Source organism: Papio anubis, chromosome Y (genome assembly GCF_008728515.1).
Source record: "Papio anubis isolate 15944 chromosome Y, Panubis1.0, whole genome shotgun sequence".
NCBI classification, from domain to species: Eukaryota; Metazoa; Chordata; class Mammalia; order Primates; family Cercopithecidae; genus Papio; species Papio anubis.
Window position 1 is genome coordinate 4,543,263 of NC_044997.1, and position 19,652 is coordinate 4,562,914.

Below are 19,652 nucleotides of genomic sequence, written 5' to 3' on the forward strand. Positions count from 1 at the left end.
ATATAATAAATTTATTGAGTATTAAATAATAGTCAATAAATTATTCCAATTGTTAATTTTGAGTGAGTTTTGTTAGTTCAAATATTTTTCCCTTTTATTGAATATGTATCTAATGTTTTGATATAATGTGGGCCATAATATTCCATTATATAATACTCTCCCTATGTCTCTTTCTATGACTAGAATAACAAATATTAGTCATTTATTCCAGCAAACAGCTTTCCCTCCCTATAATTTTTCTCTTTTGTTTTTTTCTTTTTCAATTACATTGATTTTTGCCATTTCTTTTGTTATTACCTTCTTATGCCTGCTTTAATGGGTGTTTCAAGTTTTAATTCATAATCTTCATTGTTTCCTAATATAAGCATTTAATGCTTTGAATTTCCCTCTCAACATTTAGTTTATCGTTTAAATGATAATAGATGACCCCCTTCCCCTGCAGACTCAATTACCTTCATAAAGCTGATGAAAGACCATCAGGCTAGTGGTAGTGGCACTAAGGTGTATACTGTTCACAAAATCTGCAAGTACTCAATTGTAGATTGACCTTATGAAATATCTTTTCAAGTTTTCTGCATGTGTGACACCCATGGATCCACCTGGACCTGCTAACCCCACTCCTGTGGCCTCATCTGGGAACCACTCAGCAGAAGAGGACAACTTCAGCCCCCTCTGATTTTATCCTCACCTCAACCAACTAGCAGCAAACACTCATTACCTGACCACTGTCATTCCTTCCCCAAAATAGTCTTTGAAAAACCTATAACCTATATGCTTTGAATGAGATTGATTTGAGTACTAATTCCATCTGCCATGTGGTATGGCTGACTGTATCACTAAATACTTTCTTTACTTCAGAGCTGTGTTTGTGCAACCAGCAGGAAGAATCTGTCAGGCAGTTACAAATGTATTATGGATATGGATCCTTCCCCAATTAAACATTCAGAGGAGCATGCAGCCCTGGCAAACTCCTGAATTACAGTTTTGCTGATGCCCCAGCTATACTGTGCCCAAACTCCTTTATCATAAAAACTGTGATATAATAATTGTGCAAAGCCAATGAACTTATGATCATATATTATGTTACATAGAAAGCTAATAAACTTATATAGGAATTTTTATTTGATGGTGAAGATCCGTGTTTGATATTACAGAACTTTTGTCTGTATCTCTCTCATAGGCTTGGGATAATATGATTTTTCTTAGCATAGCTGCCTTTTTCTGACTGGTAGCATAAGAGGGTCACTGTTTGTATCTTTCTACATTCTAGAAGGAGGGAGAAAATACTTTCTTGCCTTTTATTTTCTTTTTTTCTTTTCTTTTTTTCTTTTTTTTTAAATTCAGAAGGAGTCTTGCTTTGTTGCCCAGGCTTGAGTGCAGTGGCAGTATCTCAGCTCACTGCAAGCTCTGACTCAAAGGTACACGCTATTCTCCTGCCTCACCCTCCCGAGTAGCTGGGGCTATGCCCGCCACCATGCCTGGCTAATTTTTTGCGCTTTTTTTTAGTAGAGACGCGGTTTCACCCTGTTAGCCAGGATTGCCTTGATCTCCTGACCTCATGATCTGCCTTCCTCGGCCTCCCAAAGTGCTGGGATTACAGATGTGAGCCACCGTGCCAGGCCCTTTCTTGCCTTTTAAATGCCCTCTATTCTCTTTCTTTTCCTCATGGGGTTAATTACAATATAACATTACCTACCACTGCATTTTTGTTGTTGTTGTTTTTACCACATAGAATCTTGGAATTTCATAAAAAGAGGAAAACCTACAGGTCATTTATTTCTACCTTCTACCTGTGACTCAAATTACCTGACAGTGAGGGAGGATGCTCATTTCTTTTCTTTTTTGTTGTATTTATTTATTATTATTTTTAGATAAGAGCCTCACTCTGTCACCCAGAATGGGGTGCGACAGCACAATTATAGTTCACTGCAACCAGGGTCTCCTGAGCTTAAGTGATCCTCCCACCTCAATCTCCAGAGTAGCTGGGACTAAATGAGTACACCACAATGCCCAACTAATATTTGTATCTTTTGTAGAGACAAGTTTCCCCGATGTTGCTCAGGCTGGTCTCAAACTCCCGGTCTCAAGCAATCCTCCTGCCTTAGCCACCCAACGTGCTGGAATTACAATCATGGGATACCACAGAGCAGAGGCTCATTTCTGTCTCCAATTTTGACTCACACAAATTATATGCTCCATAAAGTTTGTGGTGATGATTATTCTGATGAGCCTGTGATTCAATTCTTCAAATGACAGATAACTGTCTCTCCTGAGCCAGGTGCAACCATAGATGACCTGGTTTTGTTTTAGAAAGTACTTATTCCATGCTACTACATGCCAGATGTACAAGTGTGGTGAAAGGTTTTATATGGCAATGTCCCTGAATAAGCCAAGTAAAATAATAACAGAACGGGCAGAATCTGAAAATCCTATGATAGCATATTTTTCATCTGATCTATCCAGAACAGAGAAAGGAAGAAGAAGGGGGAGATCTATAAATCATTCCTAAATTCACAAGAGATACAGTCTTCTGTACAGTAAAAGGTAATAATTAATATTTTTATTTTACAGGTAAAGTAATAGACTCCCAAAGTATTGAAACACAAAATAATTTACAATGACTTTTATTTTACTAATGTATAGAATTATTATTCAAACACGCAACTCAGTCTCAACCACAGGTGTATACTATTCTCAAAGGTAAGAATTTGAAGGGAATTCTTCTATGAGCACACCATACCCTTTTCCTCATCTGTGCTTGCCTGAGAGAAAGTTTTGTTGATTAACTTGGACCATGGAAAATCTGATAAAATGTTTCCTACCCTTATATCTCCCACAAGATTCTCACTCTTACTCTGTTTATCTGAAGCCTGTACCTTTTTTTTTTTTATTACTGTAGCTGATTTCTCCAGATGCCCTTATAACATTAATTCATGCATTAATTTTAAAATGTTTACATACTGAAGGGCATGCACTAATCACAATGCATACAGCATTAACTATCCACACAATTTATTCCAATAATATTCAAATCACAGGTTACATGTGTCTGCCTATGCATGTTTTTCTTAATCTCCTCATACCTCATTTACCAAGGTTACTTATATGAAAGAAGATTTAAAATTCTTTCAGGAATTTAAACAGGGAGGAAAACCTTTCTAGGAATGATATGGGGAAGAGTTTAAGGATTTACTGCTTACATGACTTGAAAAATGTTGTACAACATAGAGCAAAACACTATTTTTAGTCAGATTATCCAAATACCATGCCCCATGTCAGTTTAGTAATTTGCTTTTCTCAGTATTTCTCTTATTGTGAGAATATTTAAATTTATTTATTTATAAAAATCTGCTTTTACTTCAAAAAATGAGCAATTATCTAGCTCATGAGGTAAAAACTTGCTATTCTCTCTTACTAATTGCAAGCATTTGATAATGTAGTTTATGATCCAGTTATTGATCATTTACAAACATCAAGGTCTACTTTGTTGGTAAATGTTAAGTAAAAAACAAAATAAAACAAAAAAATTATAACAATAGAGTTTGCAAATATTAAACATAGACACAAAGGACACAAAGTCCAGATGTAAATAAAAAAATTTAAAAATACCAATGTTATAAGCAATATAAATTAAATTTCCTTGTAAATTAAAAAGAAGGTGAATTTTTTAAAGTTATTTTATGAATGTTATATTGTGCTCCTTTTTAATTAGATCTGTATAATGTATTCTCAAGCCAGTTCAAACCTTGGCTTGTTTATCTGCAAACTCACATTTGTATTTTACAAGGTTGACATTGCATGTTTTCATCTGGGGTTTTGCAATACTGATGTTGGATTTTGCATGTTATTGTATTATGCTCCTTGTAAAGTAATAATATTGTCTGCTGAGAATTGACAATCGTAGAGTTGCAAGTGATTTAGTAATACATTCTGTCTCTTCTCTAGGTTCTAAAGGTAATGTTTAAATACTATAAACATTCTGATACTTTAAAAGTATTGAAATTTTAGGTGTATGATTTGACTTTAATATTAATGTCTTGAGCACTAAAAGTTCATTCAAGATAGATATCCTGTGAGTACTCACTTTACTGGCAAACAATTAAGATGTATGATGAGGCTGATACTATTGACCTATGTCTAAATTAAAATTTTGTTTTTCATGTTGGCATAATAATTCTAAGTTTTAGTTAGACATGTTAAAATAAAAAAGCGTAGAAATATTATCCACTTTGACTAGATTGGATGCAAGACTGCTTTCCAGGTTGATGAACAGCAAAATTAATCAGTTTATAAATTACTTTCACATTAAATTAGGAGACTAGTAGTTTGACAACTCAAAAGCCCACACATTTGCTTTCAGGTCAATAAGGAAAAGTGTGGTATGTGTCTTAGAGGAATCTACCCTAAAAGTATTTGAGAATTGAGAATCCCAGATTCACGTATTTTGCCAGGATTTGAACATTAAGAACACTATTAGCGAGGGAATGATTTGCCTTCTCCAACTTTGGTTTGTATAGACTTTGGATGGCCGAAATGAATACTTCCACTGGCTCATAGGATGGGAGTCAACAGATACTATTCAAAATTAACACAGGTGAGAAGGGAGGCTTCCCCTGTGTACCAAGATGTGGCTATCTGTCAGACAGAAAAAAGTCTCCTCTCAAAGCTAAGAACATCCCAAATCTGTGAAATTATAGGTAGGTTATGTTATATGACAAATAGGAATTAAGATTGCAGGTAAAATCAAGAGTTCTAATCAGTTGACTTTAAGTCAGGGATATACTATGGACCATCTACTTATATCCAATGTGATCACAAGGGAAGAGAGTAACAGTAAAGAGAATCATTAACAAGGCCATGTGAGAAAGACTCAGCCCAATGCTGTTGGCTTTGAAGAGGGAGGAGGGGCCCATGAGCCTTGGAGCACAACAGCTTCTAGGAGATAGAAAAAAGAAAAATGGATTCCCCACTGGAGTCTCCAAAGGGAAGGAAGCCCTGCTGACATCCTGATCTTAGCCCAGTGAGACTGATTTTGGACTTTGGACCTCCAGCACTGTAACATGACATTTTTTGTTCTAAGCGATTCCATTTGTACTCCTGTATTGCAATTGCAATAGGTAACAAAGGCAAGGTGGATGATAGATTTGCTAGTAGGAGGTGGTGGAAGTTTTCTAGACTGTTTCTGACTTTCCTGAAGTTGTCATCTGAAAAGAAGCAGGGATTTAGTAATGGGAGTATGTAGGTAAAAAGTGCAAAGGACTTACCTCCATGAAGAGAAGACAATAACGTGACCAGAAGAACAAATAGACATGGCTGGCTGCATGGACATCCTATTTGCTTTAAATGAAATCAGATTTAATCCTCTGTCTGAACAATAAATACTGATTTAATTATGGAACACTTGTTCAGCAAAACATGTTCAAAATGCATTGTCATAAAGTTACATCCAAACACACAAAATAACTAAAAGTCAACGACCTTCTTGGCCAAGTGCAGTAGCTCATGTGGGTAATCCCAGCACCTTGCGAGGCCGAAGCGGGCAAATCATCTGAGGTCAGGAGATCAAGCCAGCCTGGCCAACAAGGTGAAACCCTATCTCTACCAAAAATAAAAAATTAGCTGGGCCTGGTGGCAGGCGCCTCTAATCCCAGCTACTCAAGAAACTGAGACAAGAGAATCACTTGAAAATGAGAAGTAGAAGTTGCGGTGAGTCGAGATCCCAACACTGCATTCCAGCCTGGGGGACAAGTGTGAGACTTCATATCAAAACAAACAAACAAACAAAAATCTCTCATAACATTATAATGAATTGTTTTCCCTAGATATCAAAAAAATAGTGGCATGTTATTATAGGAGGAATTACATGTTCTAAGGTATTACACATAACTAGGAAGAGTGGAAAAGTTTTTTTTTTAGAAGTTGTAAAATGTTCACACATTTTAATGATGGTTACAACAGTCCGAGAAAATTGTGCCTTACCATATGGACTAAGACAGTCAGTAAACCAGTAAACATTGATTACTAGGATTTAATTATGATAATGGCTATGGAATTCAGGAACTATAATTTATAAGGGTTGCAGCAGTTCTACCAGCTATGAATCTTCATCTGAAGATTTAGCTACTTTAATAACCCAGGTTGTAGAAATAGTTTCATATTAATAGCACTTATAAAATTATTGATTAGACATGATATAAATGCTAGGCAATTTCAGGACCTCCAGAATCAAAAATATTTCTTTATTTTGATACAAGATACAAGTAGTTGTTTCCAAAAAGATATCCAATAATTAATTTATGTGTATGATTTTTATATCTTTCTGTAAATATTTTGTATTGTGCATAAGTTAATGAGTTTAAAATATAGACTATAGATTCAGATCATTTATACCCACTAAGGTTTAAATCATTTAACGATTACAGAATATATATTTACATATTTAAATTAAAGATCCTTGACCCTTTATGTATTTTATACAGTTCTTGTCCAAGTTAAATTTAACTGCATGTAAAAGTTTCATAATTTCCAATTGCATTTCTAAATTCAGAATATGAAAAATCATGTTTTTCAGTATCCGAAAGTTAACATCTGATTTTCTCATACCAGTATACACAACTTTCTTTAAAATATACATAAAATTTCAAAATCTGACTGGCATCAGAATGTGTCTTTCAGTATTTGCATGCTGGTTTTCTCATCTACCATTAAAAACTGTGTTGAAAAACCTATAAAAGACAATTGTCACCTTATATCACTTTTCAGAAAGCTAAATACAAGAATCAGAAATCTAGAGTGTACCGTACACATTCTAATTGGAAGCTCTCTATCCCTTAATAGGTTGTCAGAAAACTCTACACCTATTTGTGGGTGAGAAGGAACACATACAACTTGAAGTCTTCTGTTGAAGTATCAGGTGTTCTGCTCCTAGGACACTGTGAACAGAACCTGTGGGCTATTCATTGGTGAATTATGAACAGAGGATATGTCCATTGACCAATATTTCAATCATGAGTGTAAATAAGTAAAAATAACATGGACCACCCGTGTCAGAAACGAGTGGCAACATTTAGAAATTCACTGTGCTCACACCGTGAGTATTAAATATGAATTCATAATGTCGTAGGCTGTTCTACCTTTCAACAATGGTATGTGGCATTTTTCCTGACCCAGTATTCAATAATTCCCTTATTTAAACAACAGATTGATCATTTGCTATATGCTACGATCAATCATAAAAAGAAAGATGATCAATCAAAAATAAGAAAAATGTGAGTCATTTACACAGACTTAATAATTTGATTATATGCTTTGCAAAAACGCTAGAGGCTCAGAAGAAATATTATAATCCACTTCAAAGGAATTAGTTGGAGTGAGAATTGATGAATAGGATTCAATCTTCCAAATAGATGATGGATACATTTTGTTAACTAAAAGGTGTTTTGGAAACATTTGGAAGCAAAGTAGCATGGTACAATGTTTAGTTATGGAGATGAAGGAGATAGCAAACGCTCTACTTTTAGACTTGTTGACAGTGAATGGCCATAGATGAAAACAGCCAAAATAAATAAATAAATAAATAAATAAATAAATAGATAAATAAATAAATAAAGAGGGAATCTCTGAGCAGACTGCCCTTTGGACTTGTCTATGGGATATCCACTAGAGATGTACAATAGAAATTTGGGTATATAAAGATTGCATTCAGCAATCCATAAAACTAGAAGAACTCAACTAGCAATGATGGATGGAGCAGCCAGTGGATGACAATGGAAACTCAAGGCATACTAATACTTAATTGGTCAGTGAAAGAAGAAAAATCCCCATTAACAGTCAAAGTACAGAAGCAATAGTATCTTAGTATGCACAAAGCCATTATAGTGAAGTGTCCCAATAGCTGAAGATAGAGAGGTGGAAAATTATAGAGGTTTGAACATTGGTATAGATATAATGATTAATCAATGAGCCTGTGTCAAATACAATAAAGTTTTTGGAACCAGCTTGACAAGTGAGAACTTTCCATATTAAACACCTCCACCAATGATCTAGATAAAGGTATGCAGTTCTTACAGTGAAAGCTGAAGATGAGATTAGATAGCAGAGGACTAGGCGTTATTTTAATTAACAAACCTGGGAAAGATCTAGATAGACAGAAGGTGTATATTGGGACTCTGCATTTAGGCACAAAAATCATTAGCACAGCTACAAAAGGAAGCATAATGTATCATTGGTTTAGTGGTATAGTACAAAAATGCTTTGTGTACTATATATATTTAGTGTGAGGGACTGATATGTCAGGCATACCAAAGTCTTATGAAAAATTATCTAAGAGTCACTATTCTAAGTTTCCTTGGCAATGGATTATTCCCTTTAGTTCAGGGTTCTACTTAAATATTGTCAAATATTTAAATATTACTTAAATATTGTCAAATATTTAAATATTACTTAAATATTTAAAATATTTTAAGATATTTAAATATTATTTGATTATTTTAAAATATTTAAATACTACTTAAATATAAAATTTTTGTCTCTCTAACTCCCTTTGCAAGGGGTTAGATGTTTCAATTGATCTAACTCCTTCATTAAGGAGTTAAGCCCATTCAACATTCCTCTGAATATTTTACCCCTTCAGGGTTACATAGATTGAAATATTCAGGGGAATGTTGAATGGGCTATGACAAGAAATTCAAATCATTTTGTATGTGAAATATCTAAGGGAGGTAGACATATTCAATCTGGGAAAATAGAGACCAACTATTTCAGTTTTATTTACATACAAAATAAGCTGATTGCTTCCCCAGGTACTGTTGCTCCTGCAAGTGGATATTAGAGGAGGCCAGCTGCTGCATAGAGCAGTATGATCTGCTCAGTGAGAGAGAGGCTACTCTGGAAGCTGTGAGAATTCCTTTCGATGAGCTGTTTAAGGGAAAACTGTATGCTGGTTTGGCAGGAATGTTCCTGAGTATGTACAACTACCTATGGTATTGTTGATTGAACTGAAATTGCTTCAGGGATGGTGTCTCTCTCTGTCTGTCTTTATTCTGAGATTCACTGATATTTCAATTTATTCTTTGATTAATAACTATGAAACATAGGCATAATATCCCATGTTATACCTCAAACAATTCTGAAACCTAAGAATATTTCTTGTCTCTTTCTTGAACTATATAGTAGAGGAATGTCCATTATATCTTCCCTTTTTTCCATACCACACATTGACTAATTTACACTGTCAGATAATCACTTAATTTCTATTTAGTTCTAAATAATGGTTTCCATAAACTGGATTAAACTGTTCTCAACATCTACCAATTTAGAGAAATGTGTCTAACACCTTTGAGTGTCTTAATTTTTTTTAATTTACCCATTTAAATTTAATTTATTTTTAACTACTTTTACCAGATTTATGACAATGAAGTTTACCCTGAAATATTTTAGCCTCAAAGGGTAAGTTTCTTTTTCAGTACATAGACTTATGTACATGGAAGACTTTTTCAGTTATTATTAAAATATTTCAATTACTCAGTGGAAAAAATCTTCAAAACCATATCTTGCTTTAAAAAAAAATGAAGTAAAGAGGTTTAAAGACAATCACACAAAGTAAAATGCAAAAAAAAAAAAAAAAAATGATGAACTTAAAACTTTTTTAACATTACCCAATGATGTAAACACTACTCTGTGTAAGAGAATAGCAATTATATAGTCACTAGAGAGGAGACGAAAAATGATTAAAAGTAAAATATCATCTTATAATTAGCTTGGCTGTATCAGAATCACTGAACAAAATCTCTAGCATATACTTTATACATCTAGGATTCAAAAAAAATAGCTAAGAAAAGCATTTAAAACAGATATAATTGTGAGTGTGCTTAGCTATCATGGTATGCCTTTATTATGGTAGGCCTGTTAAAGAGTACATAATGTTAATACCATTTCCACACTTTCTTCTGTGTTCTGTATTCTCCTAAGCAATGTGGTAACCCAGTTAAGATCACAACACTACATGTTTTTGCATTTTGTTGAGACCTGCTTTAATATTCACAATATAACATTTAATTACATTCATAAGACAAAGAAAACCTTATTCAAAAAGAAAGACAATCATTGTAACAGCAGCCCAGTCCCCAGTGCATTCCATCTAGTTAAAATTCAGAAGCCAATTACCTCTAAAAACATTAAGCATCCTTAGAACATCAAGTGATTTAGAAACATGACCTTCCTATGAATTTACTTTTAACCAATTTCTTAGTAGAATTAGCATGAAAAAGCAGAGTTATAATTCTAGGGAGTTGTTTCAGTTAATGTTCCATGTATTTTAACTAGCATTCCAGTTATCTACTTATCAGAGGAAAGTTCTGGATACATTATTCAGCTCATACTTTTAGATGTTCCTTCCATTACAAAATGCATCGGAGTACTTTGTAGAGAATCTTTTCAAGTAGAAGTTGTCAATTATATTTTATTTTGCCCTTGTTATTCTCTACTTATATATTTAAATAATCTCTTCATTGATTTATCTCATAGGAAACATGTTCTTATACATAAAATCGAATATGTTTTAATCTATTTCAAAAGGAGTTTAGTGTGTGCAATTAGTGAATTAAAATAACATAAAGATGCAATTTATATATATGTAATATTTTCATAGACAAATTTCTACAAACACAAATGTGTACATTGCCAAATTATAAAAAGATTTCACATTGAGTTGTTTAATAACTCAGGATACTTCCATATGTACATGAAATAATAACATAATTATGTAACATTATTTGAAATTATTCCAAAGTATAAAATAATATGTATTTACAGAGAATTTAAACTGCATAAAATAACATATGCATTTTCTCCAAGTCAATAAATAAATAAATGAAAAAAGTCAAAAATTTTAAAGAAACCGTTGAATAGATCATACCAAAGTTTAATTATATAAGGTAATTATCACTTATTATTAAAAACATATTTTCTAGGACACATTCATAATTTTAAAAAATGACGTGTTATAGAGAAAATATTGTTTATGTTTTATAAATCATATCAAGTGTTTGTATTTAATAAAATGAGCACTAATTTGCAGAGGAGTATAACCTTAGGAGTAATATTGCCAGATTTCTCTACTGAGATTCTGTGAATATGAAGACAGAAAACTTACCGGTTAAGAAACACATTAAATTAAATTTTAAACAGTAAAAATTTTGCAAACAATGCATAATTAAATTTTGTGAAATATGTTATGACAGTTTGTTGTATTTGGTGGCTAACATACTTATACCTCAAAATACTAATTGTTTGTACTTTTTAAAAAATCATTAATGATTACCCACACAATGTGATTGTTTTCTCTGTATTGTTTGTTCTGTTTCTATTTTGTTTATTTTGAGAAATTTGTTTGTGTTTATTTGTTTCTTGAGGCAGGCTCTCAGTCTGTCACCCAGGCTAGAGTGCAGTGGTTCAATCTCTGCTCAAGGCAACCTCCAAAACTCAGGTTCAAGGAATTCTCTTCTCTCAGTCTAAGCCTCCCACGTAGCTGGGACAACAGGCATATGCCACCATGCCTGGCTAATTTTTGTATTTTTTGTAGAGAGGGGGTTTCACCATATTGGCCAGACTGCTCTCAAACTCCTAACCTCACGGTATCTGTCTGCCTCGGCTTCCCAAATGCTGGGATTACAAAGATGAACGACCATGCCCAGCCTGGCTTGAAAAACTTTATAGTTATGAGAAATAATGTAACTTACTGATTCAAACTGAATGTTTTAAAAATTTTTGTTTCTAGCTTATATGACTATAGGAAAATTACAAACAGTATAGAACAAAAGAAAAATTCTGAGAAAGTGTCCCAAAATTTTAACATATCTTAAGACTGATCTTATGAAATATTAAACATTGTGAACCACAGATTTAGAACTATTGGGGGAAACTAGCTTAATTTATTATAAATCTACTAGAGTTTTACCGTTATGGATATGTTTGCTTGATATCAAATCCAATGAACACTTAATGGTTATTTTAAATGTTTTTGCCCAGCTCTATGTTGTTCTCTTTGTGTAGAAAAGATGAGCAGTATCCTAACCTCACACTCACCATGAGAATCTTCAAAATTAATGTAGCTAAAAATGGATAACGGCCATGAAAACTTGAGGCCTACTTTAAAAATCAAATGCAGAATCCAGAAAATCATTGAAAATTTGTTGAGACTCCTGGTAGGCAATCAATTTGGCATAACATATCACTGAATGTTTATCAACGTCTACCCATATGAATCTCATTGAATTCCTTGGCTTGTCAGTCTTTCTAGGAGAGTTACTATAAATTTAGGCTGGAGACAGTGGCGAAAAATATTAATAACCAGCTCATATGTTTGCTGAGCTGTAATTGACACATAAATTCATGGAAGGGAAATGGTGGTTAGATGCATCCAATTAAGGAAAGGGGTCTATTACTATTACAGACCACTTAAGTGATTCATATGAAAATTAAACATTTCATTTGATGAATACACGAAAGAATTTTTAGCCAGTTGCAGTGGCTCATGCCTGTAATTCCAGCACTTTGAGAGGCTGAGGAGGGTGAATTGCCTGAGATTGTGAGCTTGAGACCAGACTGGCCAACATCATGAAACCCAGTCTCTACAAAAAAAAAAAAAAAAAATTACCCAGGCATGGTGGTAGGTGCCTGTAATTCCAGCTACTTAGCAGCCTGAGGCAGAAGAATCTCCTGAATCTGGGAAACAGAGGTTGCAGTGAGCCAAGATCACCCTTCCACTCCAGCCTGGGTGACAAGAGAGAAACTCAGTCTCAAAAAAAAAAAAAAAAAGAATTTTTAAAATGGTTGGGTATTATACATATTATACGCCCTATGAGCTATATGTGTGTATGTGTGTGGGGGCGGTGCGGCATGTGTAATTGTGTAACGCATATATGTATGTGTATGTGTGCGTGTATAGCAAATATATATATGTGTGTGTATATGTATACACACACACACACACACACACACCCTTTCCCTCTACCATCAAGTAGGCCCTAGCATCTATTGTTGCCATGTAATTATCTCCTTCTTATTAGCGAGACCATGCCATATTTAGTTTTCTGTTCTTGCATAAATTCCTTCGGATCATGGCCTCCAGCTGCATCCACATTCCAGTCCTTATTGGAAAGGACTACATTTTCTTCTTTTTATGGCTGCGTAGTATTCCTCAGTGTATATGTGCCACATTTCTTTATCCAGTCTGCCGTTTATGAGAAGTTATGTTGATTCCATGTGTTTGTTATTGTGTGTGTGTTTATATATGTATATAAATATTTGAGTTATATACATATATGTGTTGTGATTGTATATAGATATATGCATGAGTTACATATATATCATATAAATATCTATGAGCTCACATATAGATATAATACATGTTACATATATCATACATACATGTATGAGCTCACATATAACCCATACCTATTTGTCACATATATATGTATCACATATATATCATATATATGTATATATGTGTGTACAAGTATGTGACATATATGTTTCAACATATCTCATGGTTCACGGGTTCAAGTAGAATAGTAATGTACATAGCAATATATCCATATATTCCATGCTGAATGCAATTTGCAATATCTCTGTTTCCAAATGCAAGACTTGGAATGAGAGATTTTATTCTTGCCGGAGAATAATGGTTTTCTAGGACTAAATATGAAATACAGAATGAAAGTATATTAATTTCAATTTTGAGACAACTTGATATAAAAGTTTTCACCAGAGGTTGAAACTCAAAGATCTCACATGTGAATGTCAGAAAAAGCATCTGAAACCACTCAAAACTTATTGCACAGTCCACCATTTTTACATATATTTCTTATGTGATGTTCAGTTACACTTGTTAGAGCTTGTTTCTTCTTTCCAACTTTTATTTTTGGTTTGGGGCATGATTGCTATAGAATAAATTGCCTGTCACAGGGGTTTGTTGTACAGATTATTTCATCACCTAGGTAGCTGACCATAATACTAGATAGGTAGTGTTTTGGTACTCATCCTCCTCCCTTGTTCCACCCTCAAGTAGCTCCCTGGTATCTATTGTTGTCATGCTTATGACCATGTGTACTCATTGTTCACCTCCTATTTATAAGAATCACTTCTAAGTGAGTACATGCAGCATTTGTTTTTCTGTTCTTGGGTTAATTCGCTTAGGATAATGGTCTGCAGATGAATCCATGTTGCAGCAGGACTTGATTTTTTTTCCTTTTTATGGTTGCATGGTATTTCATAGTGTATATGTACCATGTTTTCTTTATCCATTCTGCTACTGATGGGCACCTAGGTTGATTTCATGTCTTTGCTATTGTGGACAGTGCTTCAATGAATATAATGCATACATGTGTCTTTGTGGTGGAATGATTTCTATTTCTTTGGGTGTGTACCCAGAAATGAGATTGTTAGGTTGACTGATAATTTTGTTTTAAGTTATTTGTGAAATTACCACACTGTTTTCCACAAGTACTGAATTAATTTACATCCCAACCTGCAGTGTATAAGTACTCCCTTTTCTCCACAACCTTGCCAGCATGTTACTTTTTCAGGAATAGCCATTCTGACTGGTGTGAGATGGTATCTCATTGTGGTTTTGATTTCACTTCTCCAATGATTGGTGATGTTGTTAATTTTTTTCGTGTGCTTTTTGGCAGTGTATATGTCTTCTTTTGAGAAGTGTGTCTTCATGCTCTTTGCCCATTCTTTTAATAGATTTTTATTTGTTTGTTTTCATGTGTTAATTTGTTTTAATTCCTTATAGATTCAGGATATCAGACATTTGTCAGATGCATAATTTGCAAACATTTTCCATCATTCCGTGGGTTGTCTGTTTACTCTATTGACAGTATCTTCTGCTGTGCAAAAGTATAGCTTGCTTTTTTCAAAAGCAGCTAGTATATTTGACATTATTACTTTCTCAAGTCAGTGGCTAAAGTAAAAACCAGCAGAAAGAGCTGAAAATGCTATTATGATTTTTATGTCTTGGAGAAACCTCCAGGAATCCCCATGTTGAAGACAAATGTTCTGTATTTTCTTCAGTTCACTGGAAACAGATTTCTCTTCCTATATTGTTAACTTGTATGAAAAATGTAAAACTTTAAATATTAAAATCCCACTCCTGTGTCATAAGATTGGCACCTTATGCAAAACATTCTAGAATTGAGATGAGTAGAGGTAACATCTGACAAAATTTTGCTGTAATGTCCTGTTGGAGCTCTGTTCAATTATTTACCTATATCTGTCCCTTGTTTGTTCTCTGTTAACAGGGAAGAACAGATGAATTAACATAAGTTAAGAGCATATGTAATGCAGTGCTTATGTATTCCTATTTGTGGTTTATTCTTAGTTACAACTGAATTGCTTCCAGACATGTGACCAACTTCAGTCTCACAACTTACGCCATCTCTCCTGCAATGTGGCAAACACATTCTTGTTTATTTTAAATTTAATTTATTTTATTATTATTGTTGTTTAATAGACAGAATCTTGTTCTGTTGCCCAGCTGAAGTACAGTGTCATGATCTGGGTCACAGGAGGCTCAAACTCCTTGGCTCAAGTGAATCTCCCATCTCAGTCTCCCAAGTAGCTGGGACTATAGGCTTGCACCGTTACCAATTACCATTACAATTATATTGGTAATTCTTTTTTTCTTTTTGTAGAGTTGGGGGTCTTGTTTTATTGCTTAGTCTGATCTTGAACTTCTCAAGTGATCCTCCTGCATCCACCTTCCAAAGTTGTGGAATTACAGATATAATTCACTGTTTCTTGCCTGAAACCACATTTCATTTATGGTCTGTCAGACATCTGAACTGAAGGGACCAGCTCCTGACAGAAAAACAATGTATAATTTTTCAGGCCCTACCAAAGGCAATTAAAAAAAGCTTTGCCTGGGCCAAGCATGGTGGCTTATGCTCTTAATCCTACCACTTTTGGTGGGTGGAGGCGGGCAAATCACCTGAGGTCAGGTTCTGGAAATCAGCCTGGCCAGTATCTCTACTATAAATATAATAAAATTAGCTAGATGTTAATGGTGCATGCCTGTGATCAACTGCAGGAAACGAGGTGCTTCAGCAGGAGGGCAGAAGTTGCAGTCAGTCCGAGATACCAGAATTGATGGGCTCTATCTCAAAAAGAAGGAAGGAAAAGGAAGGAAGAGGGAGGAAGGAAGGGGAGGAAGAAAAGAAGAAAGGAAGGAAGGAAGGAAGGAAGGAAGAAGGAAGGAAGAGGAACGGCGGCAGGAAGGAAAAAGGAAAAGGAAGACGCCGCGCACGCACGCGCGCGCTTTTCGATAGTCGTTTCAATGATCAAATCGTCATCAGGCATTTCCGGTCGATCATTGATGCCACCGATTAATGATAAAGGTGGAGTTCGACTCGGTGATCTCCTCTGGGTGTCTCTGCAGAGACCTCTCTAATGAGAGAGAGTGGTGATATAGTTTGACTCTGTGTCCTCAACCAAATCTAATCTTCATTTGTAGTCCCCAGGTGTTGAGAGAGAGACCTGGTGGGGGGTGATTGGACTGTGGAGAGAGCTTCCCCCATGCTGTTCTTGTGACAGTGAATGAGTGCTCATTAGGTCTATGGTTTATAAGTGGCAGTTTCAAGTGCACCCTTGCTTTCTCCTGATGCTGTGTGAAGACATGACTGGCTTCCCCTTTGCCTTCAACCATGATTGTAAGTTTTCTGAGTCCTCCCCAGTCTTGTGGAATTACGAGTCAATAAAATCTCTTTCCTTTATAATTAACCCACTATCTGCCTGTATCTTCATAGCAACGAGAATAGACTAAAAGTAGTGGGAACATCGAGGACATTTTCTCCACTCTGAACTCATCTACATGACTTTTCTACTCTCATCTGGAACCCTACTGTCACCCTCTGCCCACCCTCAGATCCCTAAAATCACAGAGGCCCTTTGTTTGTGGCTCACTTAGAAGTGAGACCACCTTCTATAATCCATGCATCTTTATTCATACATTTGACCTTTGACTGGCACAATTTCCTGAAAAAGAATGGAATGGACAAATGGCACTTTCTCCAGTTTACTTCCTGCTTATACTAAAACAGTGAGTAATTAAGCAGATGATTGCTTTCCTTTTTTTCTGTGGTCTTCAGTGATGACTCCAATGCCTGACAGCTCAGCTGAGGTCCTGAGACTTAGGGACTCTTTCACAGCTTATATTTTCAAAGTGATGTTTCAGTTATATAAACAAACGCTCAGTAATTGTATTTTTTTTTTCTTATTTTAGTAGAGAAGGGGTTAAGCCATGTTGTTGGCCAGTCTGGTCTTGAAATCCTGACTTCAAGCAATCTGCCAACCTCACCTCCCAAAGCACTGGGATGATAGGCAAGAATTACTGCAAGCAGCCTGTTTCCCTTCATTTATTTCTAATGATGCTCCCATGTTAAGAAACAGAGGTACTCCCCACAAGTAAAGATGTTCATAAAATTCAGATACCCTGAGACACCAAAGTGAACAATGGTAGTGAATCTGTAAAATAAAATCATTAAAGACATGCACTATTCAACATATATCTCACGGTAGAACAGACAAGAATATAGGTGCAATTCTAATGGAACCTACACTTTGAAGCAGTCAGAAAGTAATTAAATGTGTTTTATAGGGATACTGAATATCTTCAATTATAGATAATGACTGTGAATCAATAAAGGAACTTATCATTTATATCATTCATTTACTAGCACTATGTTTTGGGGACACAATAGACATTAAATTAATGTTAGGAAACAGAACTGAGTTGCTTTGCTATTCGGTACATAAAATTATAAATTAACTCTGCCTCAAATATTATTTTAGTGTGCTTAATGAATCTAAATAGTTTTATCTCTTTTATAGTTTCTGAAGCATAATGTGCACAGTTATCTTAGATGTTTATTGTGATTTTGTTTTAAACTTCCTGTAAATATACAAATATTAATAGGTTAGAACAATGTCAAAAGGTCCACAAATATTTTTAATCACAAATTTTAGTACTTTTAATTATAATAACAAATCTCTAGTGTATTATAATGACCATGACACATGTTTTGGAGAAAATCTAACAATTCAATTCCCTTTTAATTATTCAGAATACACACTGACAGATAATTTGATTATCACATTAACATCTGTTACATTATCTCTAAGGTAAGGGGTCACATTGCCTCACAGACAACACAAATTAAAGCAGACAATAGTAAAATAAAGGTTATTAGTAAATATCTTTTTCATTGACACCGATTGGAACAGTTAAAAATATAAATACTATTTTGGTGTTCACACACCGGGGCCTATCACAGGGAAGGGGGAGCGGGGAGGGATTGCATTGGGAGTTATAACTGATGTAAATGACGAGTTGATGGGTGCAGCACACCAACATGGCACAAGTATACATATGTAACAAACCTGCACGTTATGCACATGTACCCTAGAACTTAAAGTATAATAATAAAAAAAAATAGACAAAAGATAACAAGGTTTGGCAAGATGTATAGAAAAGGAAATCCTTGTACACTGTTGGTGGCAATGGAAATTGGTACAGACATTATGGAAAACAGTATGGAGGTTCCTCAAAAATTAAAATAGAACTATCATGTGATCCCCCAATCCCACTACTGGGTACATATTCAAAGGAAATTACATCGGTATGTTGAAGAGATATCTGCACTCTCATGTTCATTGCAACACTATTCACAATACTAAAGATATAGAATCAACTTAAATGCCCGTCAACACATGAATAAAGAAAATGTGGTATTGTATATATACACAGTGGAATATTATTCAGCCATAAAAAAGAATAAAATTCTATCATTTGCAGCAACATAGATGAGCCTGGAAAACATTATGTTAAGTAAAATAAGCTAGGCATAGAAAGATAAATATCACACGATCTCACTTATATGTAGAAACTGAAAAAGTATAACTCATAGAAGCAGAGAATGGTGGTTACCAGGTGTAGGAGGGGGACACGTTAGAGAGATATTAGTCAAAGGATACAAAATTTCAATTAGATCGGAGAAATAAGTTCAAGAGGTCTATTGTACAACACGTAACTATCGCTAATCGCAATGTATTGTATTCTTGAAAATTGCTAAAAGAGTAGATTTTCAGTGTTCTTACCACAAAAATGTTAACTATATGGGGTAAGACTAATTAATTAGAAAGGCTTGATTTAGCTTTTCTACAATGTATACGTATTTCAAAACATCATGTTGTTTTGAATGTCAATTGCCATGTTGGTATATACGATTTTTATTTGTCAATTAAAAACTAATTTTTTTATTTAAAAAAAAAAAAGAACCAGGTTAAAACAGAATTATCCAAAATGTTGTATATACCATATGTGGCTATTCAGTAATCCACAATTATTCCACAATCTCAAGGATTTAGGATTAATCTGAAATAAGAAATTTTTAAAAACAGACAATACCGTCAACTGCAAAGACATGAGGAAGTTAAAACTGAGTAGACTGCCTATTCTCAAAAATCCAATTTCTTACTTTTAACAATCTAAACAAATACTTCCTATGAGAAATAAAATGGAATTCACAAATTCTGTTCTTGTGTGGCATAGGAAATAAATTCTGGACCTCAAAAAAATATATATATATAAATAT